The sequence below is a fragment of the Phalangium opilio genome, unplaced genomic scaffold, assembly GCF_054372755.1.
Source record: "Phalangium opilio isolate 3A_F unplaced genomic scaffold, DU_Popi_V2 ptg000217l_1, whole genome shotgun sequence".
Taxonomy (NCBI): Eukaryota; Metazoa; Arthropoda; class Arachnida; order Opiliones; family Phalangiidae; genus Phalangium; species Phalangium opilio.
The window spans coordinates 3,566,104-3,589,714 of record NW_028324218.1 but is presented as its reverse complement, the minus strand read 5'-3'; the positions used below and the strand labels follow the sequence as shown (position 1 = coordinate 3,589,714).

Sequence of the window (23,611 nt, the reverse complement as noted above, 5' to 3'; positions counted from 1 at the left end):
AACATTATTCATACGATTAGAGCCTCCCTTCCCCAATGATGTCAATTTAGACTGACGTTATCAAATAATAATAAGGGCGATAGGCGGCGCCGCCGTCGCTGTCTGTTTCCATGGCATTTATATATATCTTGATGTTTCATGACGTGATCGTTTAAGCAGGGAGTTGTATAGCAACTGCGGGGTAGAACTAGAGTGGAAATACTTGGGGCATAGCGACGCGTTGATTCCCCCGGAGACCCGGCTCTGATCTGCCAAAAACGCGCCAATCCCACGAAATTTGGGGTCTTCTAAAATAGGGACTCAGAAGTCAATTAAATTGAAGTTACAAAACTAAAATGGTCTATTGAAATATCTGCCCAAAATCCAAATATTAGTTAGTTAGATTAAAAATGTGTTGGGTTCCAAAATGGAGGGTAATTACAGTGAACTAGAAAATATATTAATCAATAACTTCTGGGGTTATCGAGTTAATCTACTTCTGGCCTACTACGATATTATCCAAAATGTTATGTGTCCAATAAGAACGCTGGAACATTTCCCACTATATTAAAACAGCAAGGAAAGTTAGTGAAAGTTCTATGTTAGAGAAAGACAGTTGGGATTTGACGTGCAACCCATCCCCTGACTATTCGGAAAATGACGGAAAACTCATTTAAGGTCGGTCACGTAGCCTCGAAAATTGTTTTGAGTTTATTTCGTTCATTTTCTTTGGAATTTCTCGGGCTGTATTTTGATATAATTGATTCCGGTTTAACACCATTGGATTCGTTACTTCACCAGCTTTAATTTGAGTACCAACATCATGAGGTTCCGTTAATTACATCACAAATTGACAATTGTGACGGATGTAGCATAAAAGTGACGTTAGTCACAGTTGTTTATTATCTATTAGTTACTATACATTGTAGGTACTCAAACGAATAGTCTCGACGTCTACAACATCATAAGATTCCGTTCATTAAATCACAAATTCACAATTGTGACGGATGTGACGTTAGTCGCAGAATGCTTATTATCTATTAGTAACTACACATTGTAGGTACTCAAACGAATCGTCTCGACGAGTACAACATCATAAGATCCCGTTCATTAAATCACAAATTCGCAATTGTGACGGATGTAACATAAAAGTGACGTCAGTCACAGAATTCTTACTATCTAGTAACTAAAATAAATAAATAATAAATAAATAAATAAATGCTTTATTTAGGATGTCCTTTTAAGATAATATCTTGTTTACGAAAGGGTCCTATGATTAAGTTAAAATTTTCATGACAAAATTAAAAATTTTTCACAAACGTATTGCGTTATTCGTTAAAGAGAGAAAAGTTTTAAGTTCATTTTTAAAAATAGTAATACACATTGTAGGTACTCAAACGAATCGTCTCGTCGAGTACATTTTAAAGGCGCTATTCACGTAGCAACAATAAAATGATTCCTATCTCGTAAATCTAAATTTAATACACGTTCCTTTAGTTCATTCTCTAAAAAAATGACAGATTGAGAACTATTCCCATAAAAACTGAAAGGGCATTTCAACCGTACGAGTGCGAGACATTCCCCTACCTCTGATTTAATACTAATACAACCCTTATAAAAGGTAGATAAGAGTCTGCACGAATCACGACATCAAAAAGGTCCATCACCCACAACCCTATTTTGCGGTTGGTATTTGAAATAAATGGCACTAGCAAATCTTCGACAATAAGCGATACAATGCGAGATTGGGGAAGTACGCCAAGGCCTAACTCTAACAAGAATTCAAGAATTCAATAGTCTATTTGGTGCAAAAAAAGCGCGGGAAATGAAAAAAATGATATAACGTGATTTATGGTAGGGCTGGAAAAAAGCGGAAATAATGGAAAAGAAATTGTCCGAAGAAATTGCCAGGGATTTGAAGATACCGACGAGGGAAACTTCGTGGGATTTAACTCTATAAAACGTTACGAGATTTCACCATTTCAGTTATACAAAGCGGTTCCGGGGAATAAGAAATAAAGAAAAAATGGGGAAGTGGAAATTTATGTACTCGGAATTTGATATGGGTTTTTTGGTTACGGAACCATTTTCAGTCATAAGTTATAAGGGGTATAGAAAAATCAAATGGATCAAATTCAAAGAGAAGCCTAACTATTTAAAATAAACACAAATACAAATACGCTAAGGCTAACGATTTAAAATGGCAAAAACGCTAAGTATAACGATTTAAAATGGTTTAAACGCTAAGTATAACGATTTAAAATGGTTTAAACGCCAAGTATAACGATTTAAAATGGTTTAAACGCCAAGTATAACGATTTAAAATGGTTTAAACGCTAAGCCTAACGATTTAAAATGGTTTAAACGCTAAGCCCAACGATTTAAAATGGTTTAAACGCTAAGCCCAACGACTTAAAATGGTTTAAACGCCAAGCCCAACGACTTAAAATGGTTTAAACGCCAAGCCCAACGATTTAAAATGGTTTAAACGCCAAGCCCAACGATTTAAAATGGTTTAAACGCCAAGCCCAACGATTTAAAATGGTTTAAACGCCAAGCCCAACGATTTAAAATGGTTTAAGCGCTAAGTATAACGATTTAAAACCATAAAAACGTTAAGCCTTACGATTTAAAACAATAAAAACGTTAAGCCTTACGATTTAAAACAATAAAAACGTTAAGCCTTACGATTTAAAACAATAAAAACGTTAAGCCTTACGATTTAAAACAATAAAAACGTTAAGCCTTACGATTTAAAATGGCAAAAACGCTAAGAATAACGATTTAAAACCGTAAAAACGCTAACCCCAACTATAATAAAACCACAAAAACTGCTAACCCTAACGATTTAAAACCAAATAAACGCTAACACTAACTATAATAAAACCACAAAAACTGCTAAGCCTAACTATATAAAAACAAATTCCTCAGATAAACCCAAACCAAAGGCTTTACTTTTAAAGTTCCACATAAAAATTCTTATTTTTTGAAGCAAAAAAGCTTTATGGTAAGTAAGTAATGTAGGTAGGTACTTCAAGCACGAAATTCGTTGGTTTTATTTAAACTTTGCCTCTGTAAAATATGGCCTATCTTTTAACAAACAATAAAAGTGAAACAGCACGAGATTATTTTAGAATGTTTTAAGGGAATAGTCACGTATTTTAGGGCATCTTATACACGCCTTCAATGTCTGTCCAAAAACACCAAAATTCAGGTACAGTACTGCTATAGAATGGCGTCGCCAGGTGAACCAAAGTATCTCGTCTAAGTTTCAAAGGTATAATTTTGGGCAAAAAGAAGGGTAAAGACCTGTACCATAAACCTGCCAGGTCGACCTATTTAGGCCTTGGCAAGATTCAATGCTCCATCAGTTACAGTATTGATTGTTTCAGCTCCGATAAGCTTAAGGATACCTACCAGGGTCTGTTCTGTGATGGGGACCTAGTTTCAACCAATGCTCTTCTGAAAAATGCTAACTCTCTCTCCCTATCCTCTCTAGAACCATAATCATAAATAAATCAAGTCTCGAATAAGTTACTAAGCAAGTGTTTCAATAGATTTGTAAGTTTTCAAAATGGGGCGTGGTCTCAGTGTCGTCTGCTTGATATTAAGGGTGCAAGTGTTTCAATGGACCCGTTTTCAAAAGGGGGCGTGGTCGTAGTGTCGTCTGCATGATATTAAGGGTTAAGACGGAAGGAACTTTGATAGAATTAAAGGTATGTGGACCACAAAGACGTAAATTTAATTAGATGGGGCTTCAAAGTTACTGGTCAGTCCAAACTGTTAGACCAAAGTAGTCCTTGTTGTTTGTGAAGTCCTATCTTAATTTGTTGTTCACATACCATCCTATCAATGTTAATTCCGTCTTAAGAAGGTGCTCAAAACAAAAACACGGACTTTTGTTCTGGTTTTGTGAACATTATTCCTCTGTCTTGTGGCATGTGTCACAAACGGTTTCGGTGAAAATAATATAAAATAAAGTTTGTTGCGTTTTTGTTTACTTTAGTTAGGTTTCTTGAAAGATATTACATTTTTTAAAATACTACCAATGTCACAAAGTTTCGTGTGACATTGCACCCTCGCACACGTCACACAGTGTACTTTAGTTTATGTTCATGAACTTAGCTGGATGATATTTTACTTAAGTAAAAAACTAACTAAAAAGTTTTTCAATCTTACTTTCTCTATCAACAACAAAAACTGATGATTTTTCAAATCTCAACCGATTTTAATAAAAACCAAGGAATTCTAAAGAATCTCATCTCATTTCATCCCATTTCATCAAAGAAGAAATAATTTCGTAAGCGCATGCGCAGTTTTTCCATCACTTGAAAAACATTTTAAGACAATTTGCCAACTTCAAAATGAATTTACTTCTAGTCCCACCCGTTATCGATGGAATCGATACTGACGATATTTGTCAGGTTAAGTTTTGACTAAAGGAAGGTTTTTAAACAATATTGTATTCCGTTTCGACTTTAGTTTGATGTTAAGTTGTAACCCTTTTTTTGTTGAGAAAAGGTTTTGGTCCCAATTTCGAGAACGTGCCCGCCGATTTAGATTAGACTTTATAAATCGTTGCATTTTACCGTCACGTCGGAATCAATTTCTACATCGGAAAATAGTGAAATAAATTCGATGGGAAATCCACTCTACCATTCTTAACCTTTATCAGAAAAATGTTCACTGGCTTTGCAACGTTTTTTCATTAAGTTACACACTAGTAAAAGGCACTGGGTGTAACCAGTTTTAGGGACGCCATTTTGAAATACGGCGGAGGGAAAATCGAACCCCAAAAGCTTACCATAAAGCCCTTTTTGGTATAAGGAACCAGCGTACTAAATATTATTGAAATCGGTTGAAACGCGCATTAAATGCTACTCCATAAAAAGGTATACACATTTTTGGAAGCCATTTTTGAAGATGGTGGAGGTTAAATAGAACCTCAAAAGCCTGCAATAGAGCTTGTTTATAGGATAAAAGGAATCAGTGTACTAAATATTATGAAAATCGGTTAAAATGCGCAATAAATGTTATTCCAAAAAGGAGGTATTTACATTTTTGGCCGCCATTTTTCAAGATGGCGGCGGATTTATAAAATATTTCTTACGGCGTGCCTACTACTTATGAGTAACGTCCCTGAAAATTTTCGGGCTTTTAGGTAAAGCGGTTTGGGTAGGGCGTTGATTATAAGTCAATCAGATCACTAAAACACAATTTCGTGAAAACGACAACTTAACCTGAGATAGATTAACATAGAAAAAAACCGGTTTTAAATGAGGAATTAGTATCAGGTTAAGTTGTCGATCGATTTTTTCCCCTTGCCTATTATCTTTTGTTCTATAATTAATTATTCAATATATACACATTTATTTACTTTGCATTGAAGTACTGTACAATCGATCTAGTTCAATTGGAACCAAACCCAGATCGTTCGAACTAGTTTCCCCCCAAAAATAACAAAACCCAAGGGTTCAGTAGAAAAAACAACAATTGAATAGAAAAGAAAACCATCAAGAAAGAACAATAAAAAAAACTACCGAGTTTGGAAGATTGAGTTACAGCAAGGTTAAAGTTCAAAAGAAAATTTGTTGACCCATATAAGTACGTGAAGAGACTGGTCAAATACTTTTTGTCCAGTATATTAAACAACAGCTCACTAAAACTTCAACTAAAGTACCATAGAATGAAATTACAAAATATTTTAACCAAGTCTCGTAGCCAAGGCTTAAAAAAGTATTTTCAAAAAAGACTTAACAACTTAAAAATAGGCTTCACTTAAAAACACTTTGTAACAACGAAATTAAACTGACCTATAAACGCCTTTACTCCACTCTCAACTAATTAAATTAATTACAGTAATTAAAATTAATTGCTTACCAAATTAACGTCTGGAATTTGAGTACGAAGTTGGGGGATTTCTTTTGACATGGACTGTTTATACAGCATTGTAGATTTTATCTAAAAATAGAATTATATAATATTACGTTAGATTGCAGTTGACGTAAAACAATCATAGATGGCGCCAAAATAAAAACTAGTTAAGCCTAATTTTCAAACTTGTAACGTTAGTAACGTAAAAAGGCGAACCGCCATTCGAAAGATAAATCGAGCATGAAATAAGTAAAAACTAACTCGTTAATATTCCGCCTCGTTTAAAAACTGTCGTCGCTAAGCCTTGTCGCTTTAGCACCGAACTAAAATCACGCGCGAATGTCCCTGCATTAATTTTGTGTTCGCGATGCCTTCGTTAATAAAGATTAATAACTTGAAATATGTATAAAAGTAACCAGTCATAAGCCTTTGACAAAATTAACTGGGTTACCAAGAATAAGGTATCAATGTTGGAATGGTTATTTTTCCAAGCTTATTCTATACAGTTTTGGACCTATTTAAAGGATGTAAATTGATATATCGAATAAAAACGTCCATTAATTATCTTGTCTGGCTTAATTGACGATGGTAATTAGGAGGGAAACCGAAATATTGTCGCGGAGAACCTAAAACTTTTCATTAATTAAAATACAAGGTTGATTAAATGTACCCATCACAATTCAAATAAAATTTTCAGGACAAATATAAATTAAAAAATGAGTATTTTATATTCCATTTTTAAATAAAAATTTCTGGAAAGCAAATAAATGTCAGTTCTTCCTAAACCTTTTTTCCCGAAAATTTTTTTGTTTACTTTTTCATCACGATAACATATTCCTGGTATCCTATCAGAAAATGTACCATCTACTTGGAAAAGCAGCGCCAATTTAACCTAGTATTGAGATATACACTGAGATAACCCTTGTTCCTAAGGGAATACACACTCAGGTTAAGCTGGTACAAAGGTACAACTAGCGACAACTTATCCTGAATACGATTTAACATTGCAAAAACCGGTTTTGAATGGGATGTTGTGTTCAGGTTAAGTTGACGCGACTGGAAAAAGATTTAGGACCGTTTTTCTAGGTATAGGTTTCCCAAAAAACTTATCGCCCCAGAGGTTAAAGACGTACGTCATCGCGTGTCTAACACAGTTCATTTCATCTCCGAGAGTTCAGTATGGTGTAAGGGTCAAGAATAAGCCTTGGTTATGGGTTTTTACTTCAAAAGTGTTTCGAGGAATCTGTATATGATAGCTTCCTAAACTGATTTGGAAAGGATTTTTTTCCTTTCTGGACTTCCGGTGTTAGGAAAAATAAAATGACGCCTTTGCAATCTCAATGTGTTTCTATATTTGTTACTAAAGTCCCTTGACATTGCTATTAAAGGTAGCCTCGACGAATCAGAATTCATTCGGAAAATGTCTGAAAGCTTTGTAGTAATCAGCTGATCTAATGGCAAAGTTTCTCTCCCTCCAGAAGTCCTGGAAAAAGGGTTTTATTTTTCGATAAACCAGAGTGCAGGAAGGTATTTTTTTCATCAGATGGAAACTTAAGTAACATACAATTAATAAGTTTGACAATTTAGGGACATCTAAATTAATTTAATATACTTTACCCTTACCTCTCAGATTGTGAGGATTAAACAAATTCCGTAGGGGTAAGTGGTTCGATTTAGCAGACGCCACTAATTGAATGGCGGGTGGCGCTGTAGTTCGCGATCGTTTTTAAGACTAATTAAATGTTCTGATTATTATATTTTAATAAAAGATCATTTATTTTTTATAAAAAATATTTAATTTCTTTCATATTTAGAAAAAGGCCGTTATGCTACCCGAACTTTAATTATTAACGTACTTCATTCAGTGTCACACTTATTACAATATATTACTTATGAAAATATATCAATGACATAATTATTTTCTTGCGCAGAATGTTGAAGTTCATTAAAAAATAATAATAAATAAAAATATTACCCATTAATGATTCCCAACATAAATCTCCTTTTCAGAAATGACTTTAAAGGGTTACTGTAGCAAACATTCACTTTTATTGGCGCGTCACATTAACCTGAGACACATTAACATGGACAAAAACCGGTTTACTACCGAAATACGCATTCAAGTTAACCTGACGAACAACAAAATGGATCAGATTGGTGTAGAGGAATCCTTACAGAAGAACAGTAAACTAAATAGCAAATTACCCGAACGGTTTTAGTATTTTTTTTTCTTTTTTAGAACGACATTGCGTGGGATTTTCTGGCCCAGAAAGAGACCGGGGTCAACTTGTCTCTCGTAGTGACCGCGCTAAAGGGTATGATATTTGTTACAAAATTAAGTTGACATGTTCAACGGAGCGATACGCGCAACCCCAAAAATACACTAATCGTTAGTTCTTTATAGTACGTCAATTCAATTTCGAGAAACGATAAAGAAAATTTGCCATCGGGTAGTTGGTTGACCCCCGGCCCCCGGGTTTGTATAGAACTCGAAACGACTCAATCAACGAGCTCCCCACAACTTTTTCAAATTGCAAGTATAGAAATGGTAACTGAAGTGAATTATTGTAAAGTATTCGCATAAAATTACATTCATTCTTCATTATATATTGAAATTTTGAAAGGTTTGATAGCTTCTGAGTTCATGCAATTCAGACCTAAATTGTGCCATAGAAATTTTTCAAATAAATAGGATAGAAGTTATTTATATTTTTCAATCTTGGTTTGAAGGCCATGCATCAATGAACAATTTGGTCGAAACTATAAGAGAATTATTGGCAACTATTTAGAAAAACCGTGTGAACAAGACCCAAGTCAGTATAATCAAAGCTATAATAAATCATGTGACTCAAGCACTATTAAAGCTACATAAAGCTGGATAAGGTGATGTTCACACCGGCAAATTTAATAGTTTTAAGATAATTACTGGAAACTACTTGAAAAACAGTGTGAAAAAGACACAATGTCAGTATAATCAAAGCTACAATTGATCACGTGACTCAAGCATTATTAAAGCTACATAAAATTGGACAAGATGATGTTCGCACTGATAAATTTAATAGTTTTTAACCCAAGTATTGAGGGTGAATCTAACGAATACGTCGATGGTAAACACTAGACTTTACAATCCCACACACAATGTAAAATTTAAGCCTTAGGTCTATAAAACTTTATTCTTCCCCAATAAAAGTAAAGCTTACGTTTCATTGCTTACAGCGAAATCCAAGAAGCGACCTCAAAATATTTTCTTTTCTTCGATTTGAAAAGAGATCACTACCAAGGAGAAAAACCTTTTCCCCCCTCGCAGAAAGGAAACTAATTTTTTTACAGAACATTTTTTCACGAATGCAAGATACGAACAACTTATATGCCAAGTAGCGCTTAGCTTTTTTTGCCATTCGGTAGAAAAACGACCCTAGGCCGCCGAGTACACTATCAGAATTTAAAGTTTCTGTGTAAAAAGGTTCGAATTTCAAAAGCAGCCGCAAAAATCTTTTTGATATTTTAAAGAATAAAAAAACAACCCCATACTCCCTAAAATTTACCAGATATTTGAATATATTTGTGGCCCTTTGAAGAAATAAATATAAATATATTTATTAAAAGTCACCTTAACTTGAATACAGTTTAACACAACGAAAACAGGTTTTATACCTGGATATACTACCAAGTTAAGGTGTCGTCGACGAAATAAATAAATACCTTAAACGGCAACTTAACTTGAATACAGTTTAACATAACAAAAACAGGTTTTATACCTGGATATACTACCAAGTTAAGGTGTCGTCGACGAAATAAATACCTTAAACGTCAACTTAACTTGAATACAGTTTAACATAACAAAAACAGGTATTCTACCTGGATATACTCCCAATTTAAGGTGTCGTCCAAGAAATAAATACATACCTTTAACGTCAACTTAACTTGAATACGGTTTAACATAGGAAAAACAGGTTTTCTACCTAAATATACACGCAAGTTAAGCTGTCGTTTTTCAAAATAATTCCGAACAAGCTTCAAGTCCTGCATAATTTAAAACAAAGGCTTCCTTATCAATTAAAGAGTTACAGTCAATTAAACCCTATCTTAATTAGCGGTTTTAATCGAATTCCCATTAAATTCCGGAACAAAGGGTAAAACGTTTTTATCACTCGACGCCTCGTGATTCCGATAGAGTAGATAAAAAAATCATTAGATGTGTTCCTGGTGAAATAGTTAATTAAGAGAAAGCGGAGAACCATCTGCAACTAAAACAATATCAACACCTTCCACCGTATTAACACTTAATAAACGGAAAAACCAGTTCGGAAATCGCTGCAGAGAACGGAATCGGAATCCTAAACAATTGAAGCACGATGAAAAGTTTTCCCAGGGAATTGGAAAGTTTAATTTCAATCTAACTTGACAGTAAGTTGGAAGGTATATTCAGTTTGGCTTCCCATAAGGTATTGTAGCTTTCTACTCGGTGTGAAGTTAAGATGCAATAAACTAAAAATATAATCAAGATCCGAATTCACTGAAAAGGAAGGAAACTTGTCCTGGAACTAAACTTTAAGGAAGAGAAATAATTAAAGAAGAAAAAAAGGCTTAGAGATTACGAAGATCTTAATCTCAAATTTAAAAATAATTACCTATTTTTTGGGATAAAAATAAGAATTAAAAGATATTTTTAATTGGGATGAGGTTTCAGAACATACCCCTGTTATTTTAAAAAAACAGAAGATACCACTTAAAGGCACAATAAAGCAACCAGACACCAAATTTAATTTTATCATTATTATTATTATTTTTTTTTTAATAATTTTGATATTCTTTTCATTAGTCTAAAATTCTCTCCCATTAGACCTAAAAATATTTTAAACATAAATATAAAATTAAGGTCATTTCTTATCACAAAACCCTTTTAAAATAAATTTACCTTGCGCAATTGCTTTTAAAGCTAATTTAATTAGTTTAAAAATAAAAATAAAAAATATTATTTTTTATTTATGGTAAAGAAAAAGCCCGCTAATTTTCCACGAAATTAAACCCTTTCATCTCGTTTTCCCCGAAAATGGGATCCTGTAATAAAACTCTTGCATGGTTACGAAACGGATAAGGAAAAAAATATATATGGCCAAGGCTTAACGAGTCTGTAGAGAAGCCTTACGTTACTAGAGTTGGCTTTGATGTAATGTTTTGGTCTCTATGCTTTATTAATTTCAGCTTATTGCTTATTGAAGCTCCAATAGACAGGAAGAACTATAACGAAATTGTACAAGAACTTCCTTTCGGTGTAATCTAGCGAATGTAACTACGCGTACTTGCCTTTATATTGCAGTTTTCTTATTGGTTTCTTTGATATTGAGCGTATGTTCAAAAGGGTACAACCACGATATTAGAATTTTAATAATAAAAATTTAATTAGAAATATTTTAATATGAAAAAGGAATTTTTATTAGGGACAGCTTAACTTGAATATGGTTTAACATAGAAATAACCTGTTTTCTGTGAAGATTTGATTGCAGGATAAGATGTCGTTTATTAAAATTATTTTAAATAGTGCGAATGCGTAATTGAAAGTTCATCCAGCGACATCTTATCTTGAACATGATTTAACATGAAAATAACTGGTTTCCTATGGGAATTTAACCCAAACTTAAATTGGTATAAATTACCATAAGTAATTTTCTTCGAAGTTAAATGAATTTGATTATATTTCAATTAATTAAAGCCCATTTTCAGTAATTGACTTATCTCTAGTTCCAGACATAAAAAGGATTTAAACTTAATTTCGATTTTTCAAGAGTTGATTAGAAGTAATAATCAAATTATTAACTCTGAAAGGTCAATAGAAAGAAGTAACTAACAAAAAAATATATTCTAGACAATTCAATTAAGTTAGGCTTTGCGTCGTCTGCTTTTTGAATAAATTACGGTAGACAACACAGATTGTTTAAGCCTTGAGGCACGTACTAAGATAATTTAAGAACGTTCGCTTAAATTAGCGTTTAACTAAACATCCTTTCAGGGCCCTTACTGAATTATTTATACTTGAAAGGAATTATGGGAAGAGCGCATAAACCAAAGACTTCCGCTTCAAAAACCGCCTTTTAAAATATAAATTTGTTTTGAATTCAAACGGCATTTAATTTCACGAGAGCTTTGCCATCTTAATGACCCTAAAAGCAACTCATAACAAGGGAATGCGTCATGGTTTTAATTTAAATTTAATTTATAGTTTAGAAAGTGCTTTATATGATGTTTCAATATCCTTTGGTTATCCTGAAGCTGCTATTAGTATTCTTAATTGATAGAAACTCAATCCCAATATTATAAAAAAACGACAGCTTAACTTGAATATGATTTAACATTGCACAAACCTGTTTTCTACGGGAAATTACTGTCACCTTAAATTGTCGTCAAATTGAAGTAATTTTTCTTTTAGTATAATTAAAGAAATATGACACCTATCTTTCAGACCCAAAAAATAAAAATTAACGTAGCGCATTATTGCATCTAATTACATCACAAGATACCTCAAACAAACCTCAGAGATCTCCAAAAACCTCATAATGAGAGGAACTTCTAATAACACACACGCTAAAAACAGAATTACTATAACAATCTTAGAAAGCAGTAAATCTCTGCTGAGTACGTGTTATTTCTATGTTAAAACTGACCCCATTTCAAGAATGAGTGAGTGCCTTCTGCTTTTATACAATACAGAAGTCATGATAATAAAACCCGAAACCAGACTTCTTCTTGATCCTCTGGAGTTTTCATAATCATAATAATACAACGGCGGCGTAGTCAACATAAATTGACAGTGTAGTCAAAACCTACACGGGGCTTAACCCTAACCAAAATTGAATGTAAACTAAGAATGTCTTAAGTGCACCTAGTAGTCAACATCAATTGACATTTTTATTAAAACCTACAATGAAAACTCCGAATGTCTTAGGTGCACCACGTAGTCAACATCAATTGGCATTATTATTAGGAGTTACACGCAGGGTAACCCTAACAAATATTCACTGCAAACTTCAAATGACTAACCTGCACATCATAGTCAACATCAATTGACCCTTATAATAAAACCCAAACTCACACATTGCTAACCCTAACCAAAATTTAATGTAATGCAAGCCTACACACAGCGTAACTGCAAACTCCAAATGTCTAACCAGCACCTCGTAGTCAACATAAATCGACAGTTATATTAAAACCAACACATTGCACACCCCTAACCAAATTTACTGTAAACTCCGAATGTCTAAGCCGCAGTAAGGTCAAAGAATATGAGAAAAATATTGGGAAGAAAGTTTTAAGAACGAATTTTTTTTTTCTTCTCTCATCTTATGTTGGTTGTTCAGCTTGTTCTTAGTATTTACGCGGTCATGCAACGATGTCTCGCGTTACGGAAAGCTTTTCATTGTTTGTTATGACGATATGATGACAGGAAGGGACAAAATAAGAAAAGAAAAAACCGGAAGTGAAATAGAACACCCATTGTAAAGGAGGATCCTCAATAGAAAATCTTTACGTGTATAAAACAAAGACCATAGAATATATTAATGATTCCATTCCATTGATGTTGTGTAATCAATAGTTTAATTCTTCACAACGTACCTCTAAATGTTTATCTCTTTTAGAGTAAGGTTACGTACACATTAAAGCTTTTAAATTAAACTAAATTAAATTAAATACAGCTTTTGGGTTAACCGCGTCCATTAGCGTGAAACCGGGTACCAGCAGCAGTTTAAACGCGCGGCGTAGTAAATTTTAATCATTTTAAAGTAGGACCATATAAGAGGAAACGCAATTTTCAAAGAAACCATTTACCTGTCATCATAAGTAAATATGTCTTAAAATAAGTTCCTACTTGACTCGTTGATCCGTGGGAAATTATGTTTTTACTTAATGATAATATTACACTGAATCCAACCACCAGGGATCGATTTAATTTTAGAAGTAGGAACAGAAAAATATCTGGGCGAGTGCGTCAAAGTCCCGGACCCCCTTTTAACGGGACGGAGGGGGGAGGGGTATGAAATAAGAGGCGAAAGGGTCATAGCGACAGAGGTAAAAAGGAATTACGTCACTATTTTTCCACGTCAGCAACGTCATCAAAACGTATGGTTTAAGTGAGCAGCCAATAAGATAATTTAAACTTTTCGTTACGTGTTGGTTGGAGGGAGGGGCATATCTATACTGGGTGGTCTATGAGTCGGAATAACTGAAGTAAATACTAACCGTTCCGTTCTCCATTCCTACATCTAAAATTAAATCTATCCCCGATCCAACAGAATTCTATAATCTTAATTCAGTCTGTTGTGTATAGATAGAGATTGAATTGCACGTTACAAATGACTGGCAACACTTGCCTGCAACTTATCATTTCTTCCATAATCCACTTCTAATGTTATCTAGTGCTAACATGGTTGGCATGTAACATTTACATTGGTATTTGTTCGAGAACAATTCCTTTTGAACTTATAGCCATTTTATTAACATATAAGGTGGTATACATCTACCGTCTTCACCAAAATAGAGCAAGCGTATCTTAGTTTAGTCTAATGGAAAGTTCGGTCTAACACTTAGGCTATACTCCTTTCATTATTGTACCTAAGCCTTGGTTACTTTAGCAATACCTTCCGCGTTATCTTCCTTCTGTAATTAAACTAATGGTTGGAAACTCGCTGACAAGAGGTGTATAGTAGCGCCGCTCGGCTCATCTTCCTTCGCAAGACCAGAAATTCTGAAGGCTGGTCGCTGGCGCCTTCAAAATACCTAAGCCTAACGTTACGCTAATTGCTTTCGAACACCCGTAGGCTGAATTCATTCCGCGTACGTTCGTCCAGTTTAGTAACCAGTATACAGGGTGTTCATTCATTCATTCCAAAAAGGGTTAAGGGTAGTTATAGTTTGTTGAAGTACAATCATGCAGTGGGATGGTAAGTTCTATGGGAAATCAATCAATATTGAGTCCGAAAATGTTCAATACATCTATACTTCTATGACCACACCGATTTTGTTTGACCCCCCATAAGGGACATGTACTGTACACCCCCTAACACAAGTTAAAGTTATGAACACTGATTGGAAACAGTGTTTTAAGGATGACCCCTTACTTAAATTAAGGTAAGAAACTAAAGTACAATGATTTAATTAAGGGGTCATCCACAAAACACAGTTTCCAATCAATGTTCATAACTTTAACTTGTGTTAGGGGGTGTACAGTACATGTCCCTTATGGGGGGTCAAACAAAATCTTATGGGTGGTCATAGAAGTATAGATGTTAAATACATTTTCGGACTCGAGATTGATTGATTGATTGTGATCCCATAGAACTTACCATCCCTGAATGCATCCCACTGCATGATTGTACTTATACTGCAAACTAGAATTACCCGCGTCCCTTTTTGGAATGAATAAACACCCTGTACAGTAAGCAAGGTTCCTCTGGCAACAGAATTGCTTCGGGCATGAAAAAGACAATTAGTTTGTAGGTAGGTGGCGCTATAGTCCTAGATACAGAAGGAATCATAAGGTCGAGTTCAAACTAGAAAATATTGGTTTGCCTAGAAGAGAAAATTCCATTGCAACTTATAGACATACCCCTATTCGAAAAAAGGGGGCGTGGCCGCAGTGTCGTCTGCTTGAACTATAAGGGGGTTAAGATTTAACATTGATAGGACGATATGCTAATTATCAGAGATGTTAATAAGATAGGAGCTTCAACGTTACCAGTCCCGCTAAATCTAAGTAGTCCTTGCTATTTGTGAAGTCAAATTTTAATCACCACGTGCTTCTTTAAATTCATTAAAATTCATTAAACTTTGGCTTTTAATTAAAATTGCAAGAGATTCAAGAAATTTTAAACAATGAAACAAGCTAAACTGAACACGCTTTTAAAAATTTTAAAAAGATTATAATCTAAATTGCAAATTTAAAATGAGCAAGGTATATATAAATTTGAAGGAATTACGTCAACTTAACCTGCACACGTATCTCCATTCAAAACAGGTTTTTCGCAATGTTAATGCGTCTCAGGTTACATTGTCGCCAGTGAAGGATAAAATGGAGGGAGGGGTTTCATTATATCTGAACTAGCCTTTCCCCAATGACGTATCATATACAATGCTCGAAGTATCCCGAGGGTCAAGTGAAAATTATCAAAGTGGGAGCCAGTAGTTTCGAGTCAACAAAGTAAGTAAAAGGTTGCTCTGATTGGGTTTACACACAGACCAACTGGAACGCACTGTTACCTCACAGCGAAAACCATTTATCTTTATATTAAAACCTATTACAAAGAACTTGGTTTTCGCTGTAAAGTTGACTTAAAATAATTGGAAACTAACATACATTCCATGGAATTCTTTCTAAATTGTATTTTTAGATAACAAGGGTATAAATAACATAATATTTGTAAGTATAACCAGGAATGCATAAAGCTAATTGGAATAATTGTGTTCCCATGTTAATTTCTATGTATTCGGGTTTTGTGGGCGGGGCTTGAGAACTTACTTCATAATTCTAATGGCGTCTTTCTAACTGGGATTTCATTGGTTGGTTGGGTAGCAACGTGAGTTTCCTAGGTGCAAGCACAAGGCGCAACAGGCGCAAAGAGATAGATTATAAATTCGCCAGGGTAATCTCGAACGGCATACTTATGGCTTTTAGGTTACCTTTGGTGATAACTAACAAGGGATTTGTTGTCTAAGAATTAGTCAGGCTTGTAATGGCTTTAATTATACTGTCATTAAGGCGGCGCCTTAAGCAAGGGATTTTTGAAAATGTTGTTACACAGATTAGTAACGGAACATTGCGTTTAATATATTGTTTAAAAGGTGTTTGAATTTTAATTAATATGTTAAATGCTTTTGAATTAGAATTAATTTCCAAAGGTGTACTTAAAGAGTGACCGATATGGCACTTTAAATTATTTATCGGTAAGAGGTTAATTTACTGATATATCGGTTGATAACCGGTAAAAATCGATTGATAATCGGTTAAAAAATCGGTTGATAATCGGATAAAAAATCGGTTTATAATGAGATAAAATCGGTTGATAATCGGTTAGGAAGTAGTTCAAAATCGGTTAGGAATCGGTTCAAAATCGGTATCGGTTCCAGTAAAACATCGATACCTACATAGGTTAATTTACGATATCGCCCATCACTAAAACTTTTGTTTTCAGAATCTAAAATGGTTTTCCACGTCGATTGCGAATGTTTTAAAACTTAATAACCTTTGACCCTGAACATCATTTATAATAAATACGAACCATACGTATCTCATAAATAAATAAACCCAGAAACTGTAGCGGCACTTTGCTATAATACAAGAAGAGCCTTTCCAGCATTCCCACTATTTTGAATTACAAAACCAGTTATTAATGATACGGTTTCCTGAGATATTGGCAGCACCATATTGTTCCAAGGCTTAACTTCACTGCCTCTTATCATTGTCTAACTCGTTCCCCCAAAACCGTGGAACGTCAAACCAAGCTGTCTTGTCTTAGGAAGAAGTAAACCAAAGATGAAAGATAACTTGGAGAATTGATGAGAAGAGTTAGGCTTTTTCCCAAGCCTTGGTTAGGCCTCGGCCAAAAACCTCTTTCTTTACTCGAGAGCTTCGATAAGACAGAAAGGTTATGAGATACAGGCGGAAAAACACTGGGGGAAGTTAAGCCTAACGCCCGCCAAGATGCAAAGGCTTAGGAAGGGTGTACAGGGTGTTTATGTTCATTTCAAAAAGGTTAAGGGTAATTAAAGTTACAACTAGCTGTTACTCGCGGCGAACTTCCATCAAAATGTTTTAAAGAATGGGTAGATTTTACTGATGACTAATATTTTTGTAGCATTCTAGGAGCCAAGGCACTCGGCGTTGCCCGTCAGCCCGTCGGGATGCATTTTTTATTACTTTTCATGCTAAACATTATTCCATAAAGAAGGGTTTTTAAATTTCTGGCCGCCATTTAAAAAGATGGCAACAAATTGAACCCAAAAGACCATTCAACCCGTCTATAGGTTAAAGGAAACCAGTGTGATAAATATTTGCGAAATCGGTTGAAACCCGCGGACATTGTTGCACAGAGAAGATTGTTTTACATTTCTGGCCGCCATTTATTAAGATGGCGGCGGATTGGGAAAAAATATTTCTTAGTACGCGCCTACTATTTATGAGTAACGTTCCTGCAAATTTTCAGCCTTCTAGGGCAAGCGGTTTGGGCTGGGCGTTGATTATCAGTCAGTCAGAACTTTGATTTATATAGATAAACCATCCCCGTAACACAAGTTAAAGTTACGAACATTGCAGGGAGTATTGTACGGATGCAACACCCTGTACAGTGACTGGAATATTTCCATAGTTAAGTAGAATTGCTGATAGAACGCGGCGGGTGTTACGCTTTTGGCAATTGAAGGGGATAGGGAGAGGGAAGCAACTTAATTTATTGCATCAACAAGAAGGCTACGTTATAGAGATTAAGTTGTTGTTTTGATTATAATTGTAATTAAAATTAAACGCTATATATATATTCTTTAACATCAAATAAAACATAGTGTTCTTTTGATCTATTATTCCATGATCCATTGTAATTAAAAGTCCAGTTAAGATTAGAGCTTATGTTACTAGCAGATGACCAAGTTTAACAAACCACCCAACGCCGCAGGCAAAATTTATAAAATTTCTTCGGCCAAAGCAGCTGTTTCCGAGTGTTAATCCTACTCCATATCAGAGACCAAGCTTATTATATAGCTTAATTAATGCATTTAAGTTAAATTGTCGGAATACATACAGATAATAGGAATCACTGTGTCTCCATTTTAATTTCTACATAATAAACCATTCTGATTGCAGGCAAAATTTATAAAATTTCCTCCACTAAACAGCTGTTTCTGAGTGTTAATCCAACTCCATATCAAATACCAAGCTTATTATATAGCTTAATTATTGCATTTAAGTTAAATTGACGGAATACATACAGCTACTAGGAATACATTCGCCCCCTGGTTAATTTCTATGAATACGGGTTTTGTGGGTATTCCGGGCTTGAGAACTAACTACTAGTATACACGCCTCATAATTCTGATGGCGTCTTTCTAACTGTGTGATTTTCAGTGGTTCGTAGCTACGCGAGTTCCTAGGCGCGAGATAGATTATAAATTCGTCCTACATTATGATGAGTCCTTAGCTCGCTTTGCTCCTCCCATAAATACCGCCCTATTTACGTTGACTGAAAATGGCTTGAAACACAATGATCCATTCCTATTAGCTGTATGCATTCCTGATTATAGACATAAAGGAGAGACGCCATTAAAAGGGCTAAGTCTGCGAACACAATTAAAATCGGTTCGTTAATTAGAGGGATATTACTAGGAAACACACAAAAGCAAGCTTAGTATTGTTTATTTAAAGACTTTAGTGAACCGTTACCAAAATCCTTAATAAAGCCTAAGATATACAGGGTGTTCAATGTTCATAACTTTAACTTGTGTTAGGGGGATGCACTGTACATGTTCCTTATGGTGGGTCAAACAAAATCAGTGTGGTCATAGAAGTATAGATGTTAAATACATTTTCGGACTCAGGATTGATTGATTGATTGATTGATTGATTGATTGATTTATTTCCTATATTTATCCTACCTTTTATTAACACCCTGTACTAGGACTAAATTCGAAGTAATTTGAGACTTAAACCCCCATTTTAATTACAATTAAGACTTAAATCTGGACTAGAGCTCTAGAATATATACTAAACTTTTGAAGGTCAAGAAACTCTAAAACCTTTAGTGATATTTATGCAAATTGTTAAGCGTAAAATTTTTATTAATATTAACAAAAGTGTCTTGGGAAATTTGCGCGCTCGACAAACATTTAAAAGCGCGGGAAAACAAAGCACTTCTAGGCGGGAAAAGAGTCCATTTATTTCCTGGCTCGCAAACGATTCACGTGCAGTGATGCCGCAATATATATATGCATGTGTATGTGTATACATAAAAGGCGGGAAAATGATGAAGAGATATATATCTAGCTCGAGCGCGCGCTCTGATGCATCTTTTTGGCGAGAAATCCATTAGCGCGCGCGAGGTCCGATGTGTACAAAAATAAACTCTGAAAAGTTCCCTTTTCCAAAATAACTCTTTCAAGAATATTTTTGACAAATTAAGGGAAGCCAAGATGGCGGCGGCTAGGCTTAATTTATCAACTAAATATTTCCAATTAACAAAAATTAACAGTAATTAAATTTCCCTTCAAAATTAGGTCATTATTTAAGCCTGTTTATTATCTGATCTCCAATAATTTCTTAAGCCTAATCTTAAATTCAAATAATTTTCCGCCTTTATTTAAGCCTAATTTCCAAATTCTATGAATTTCCCACCTTTATTTAAGCCTAATTTCCAAATTCCAAGAATTTCCCGCATTTATTTAAGACTAATTTCGAAATTCTAAGAATTTCCCGCATTTATTTAAGACTAATTTCGAAATTCTAAGAATTTCCCGCCTTTATTTAAGCCTATTTTGCAAATTCTATGAATTTCCCGCCTTTCTTTAAGCCTAATTTCGAAATTCTAAGAATTTCCCGCCTTTATTTAAGCCTAATTTCGAAATTCTAAGAATTTCCCGCCTTTATTTAAGCCTAATTTCCAAATTCAAAGAAATTCCCGCCATTATTTAAGCCTACTTTCGAAATTCAAAGAATTTCCCCCCTTTATTTAAGCCTAACATCAAAATTCAAGAATTTCCCGCCTTCATTTAAGCCTAACATCAAAATTCAAGAATTTCCCGCCTTCATTTAAGCCTAATTTCCAAATTCTATGAATTTCCCGCCTTTATTAAAGGCTAATTTCCAAATTCAAGAAATTTCCCGCCTTCATTTAAGCCTAATTTAGAAGTTTAAAGAATTTTCACGCCTAGTAGACTAAACTTCAGGAGGACAAAAAAAATTGAGCCTAATTAAGCCTAACAACTACTTAAAAGTTAAAACCTGTTAGTTTTTGAGATCAAGTACAGCCTGGTTTAATATTAGGTAGATTGTTTACCATAGTAAATTTAGCTCGATAGGGAATTTAAGCTTGAATAATTCATACCCCCTAACTTTGTTCTAGAAACCCCCCCCTCCACTTTAAGCGCCAAAATTTTCTAAGCATGATTAAATTTGAGATTCCAAAGTCACGTGAGTTAGCGCGCGCCAAGATTTTAATTAAAAGATAGCGGTTTAAACAAGCAGATCTCGTAACGACATTATACATATAAAGCTATAGCTTTCCAAGAGTTGATAAAAACGGAGTACATATCTTGTGAAATGTTTTTAAAACTTTATGAAGCTTTAGGAAAAGAACGCTTTCAGGGGAAAGGTTTATAATGTATTTCCTACCAGCCCCTGTAGAACTGTTTATCACGCCGCACATCAAAGCTCAGGGAAAAGCCAGCATTTAGGCGTGAAAGTATAAAAATTTCTTAAGAATGATTTAGAGTTTTATCTCGGGCCCTAATTGAAGTAGGTTCAAGTTTTTGGTATCGTTGGATAGAGGACAATTTGGGCTATCTCATACTCAAGGGATTTTCCTGGAATTGTTGTTTAAGTAAAGTTATGACGCTGACTCCAAACTTTGGGTTCAGGTTGCTGCCTACGATTTTTTAAAACCTGATTTTCTCAAGCCCTGATTAATGTAGATTCAAGATTTTAGTATCATTTGATAGAGGACAATTTGGGTTATCTCATACTCAAGGGATTTTCCTGGAATTGTTGTTAAAGCAAAGTTATGACGCTCCAAACTTTGAGTTAAGGTTGCGACCTACGATTTTCTAAACCTGATTTTCTCAAGCCCTAATTTATGTAGACTCAAGATTTTAGTATCATATGATAGAGGGCAATTTGGGCTATCTCAGACTCAAGGGATTACCCTGGAATTTCTGTTAAAGTACAGTTATGACGGTCCAAACTTTAGGTTCAGGTATAGCTGACCCCTAGTGGGAATAAAAACCCCGCACCTTTCAGTTTTTAATTCAAAATTAGAGTAAAGATTGAGTTTTAAAATTAAGAAATTAGTATCTTTGGATCGAGAACAAACTCAAGGGATTTTCCATGAAAGTTAGAGCTTATTGCGTTTAAAACAAGACTCGAAATGCGAACGCAGACTTTGCATATCTTTCAAGCACTTTCACTCAAAATGAAATTTTGGTGGAATTTTCTTTTCCTGTTTATCTTTGGGCGAACCAAAATGGTTCTTGCACTTAAGTGGTCCAACCCTCTTCAAAAGATAAATTACGTCAATTCCGACACAATAAAGTTGGCCCATAAAATGTCAACCTAACTTCACAGTACCATTAAAACCGCTGTCACCTCACCATACGTCTTATCCCACTCCAAAGAAAAACTGAAATTTTACTTCGTATTTTACTTCTTTCAAGGGTTTGGGAAATGGTCCAATGGGGATGGTAAGATAATACCACGTGACCGCATCGCTAAGAGGAAACATTCTAAAGATCATTCGAGGTTATTTTTTTTCTTACAAGAGGTTTTTTTATAAAAAGAAGTCTCACTTGACGCTGACAGGGTGTGGAATATTTCATAGCCTGCAAAGACAGTTTCGGATTTCATAGCATAAGTCAATTACTTTACATTAAGTATCTAATATACTGTTTCAAGGTTCTATGCTAACTTTGTCGTAATGGAAGAGATTGAGGTGAAAGGTAAAGGTACATAAGGTGTTTCTAATAAGCCCATAGAGATAAGCCGGGGCGTGTTTTTTGGGTCAAACTGGGTGTGAAAGAACAACATATAGTTATGGAGATACGGGTTACCAAACATTTATTGGCGCCTAAAACAAGGTAATAGATTAGAACCGCACGTGGAGTAATACATATCAACTTTTAATCTTAGAACATTATTGAGCCTTTATCTAGCAGAAGTGTGTATACTCAACAAAACTTGAACATGGACTATCATAGAAAACATGAAATTAGAAGAATGCAACTTACAGTAAAAATAATTCGCTTATGCATATTACTAAAATAACACTACAAACGTCCATTGTTTAGGTTAAAACATAACCAGCGTTGAAAACTAGTAAATAAATTAGCTGTTTCAAATTGAACAGTATGTTTACGGTTACATCTGCAACCAGGAATAAATACAGCTATTGGGAATCATTGCGAAGCCATCCATTTTCACTCAACGTATCAGAATTATGAGGTGTGACGGGGATAGTAAATTCTCAAGCCCGGAATACCCACAAAATCCGAATTCATAATAATTAACATGGGATATATGACTGGCTACATAATAATTCCAATTAACAGTATGTATTCCTAGGCACTGCTAGCCGTTTCAAATTCAATCCGTAGCTTAAATACTTTACTTTGTACAGTTAAACGTTACTGTATTTGGTAAATAGAACACGGCTAAGGCTTAACTACCGTTACGGTAACACAGCCAGTTTTCTAGTATAGTATTCAGGGGCGAACTATTTTCTTTCCAGTCAGGTTTCATATTGCGTAATGATACAAAAACCAGGTGGATATTGAACAAGAGAGAGAGAGAAATTGTGTGGGAGAAAAAAAAATCCGATTTGACGTCAACTTAACTTGACAATACTATATAAACCCCGTTAAGATTGAGAGAGCGAAATTCTTTCTGATTGGTTCTAGCTCTCAAACAGAAGCTCTTCTAGATAGGTTTTTTTACCCCCATGCCAAGAAAGGTTATAAGGGACTCTGGAGTGTTTCTAAGGAGAATAAGGTCGCCTTGCAGATCTTTTTTTCG

General features: G+C 34.7%; 1 protein-coding gene across 1 annotated transcript in view; it reads right to left on the bottom strand.

Moving 5' to 3' along the window:
* Positions 1-23,611, bottom strand: part of LOC149615723 (protein-tyrosine sulfotransferase-like) — a 64,358-nt gene that overhangs the window by 21,756 nt on the left and 18,991 nt on the right. Inside the window, exon 3 of the mRNA XM_089856223.1 lies at positions 5,860-5,940. The gene's annotated coding sequence lies outside the window, so the exon portion shown is untranslated. The remainder of the gene's footprint in view (positions 1-5,859; positions 5,941-23,611) is intronic.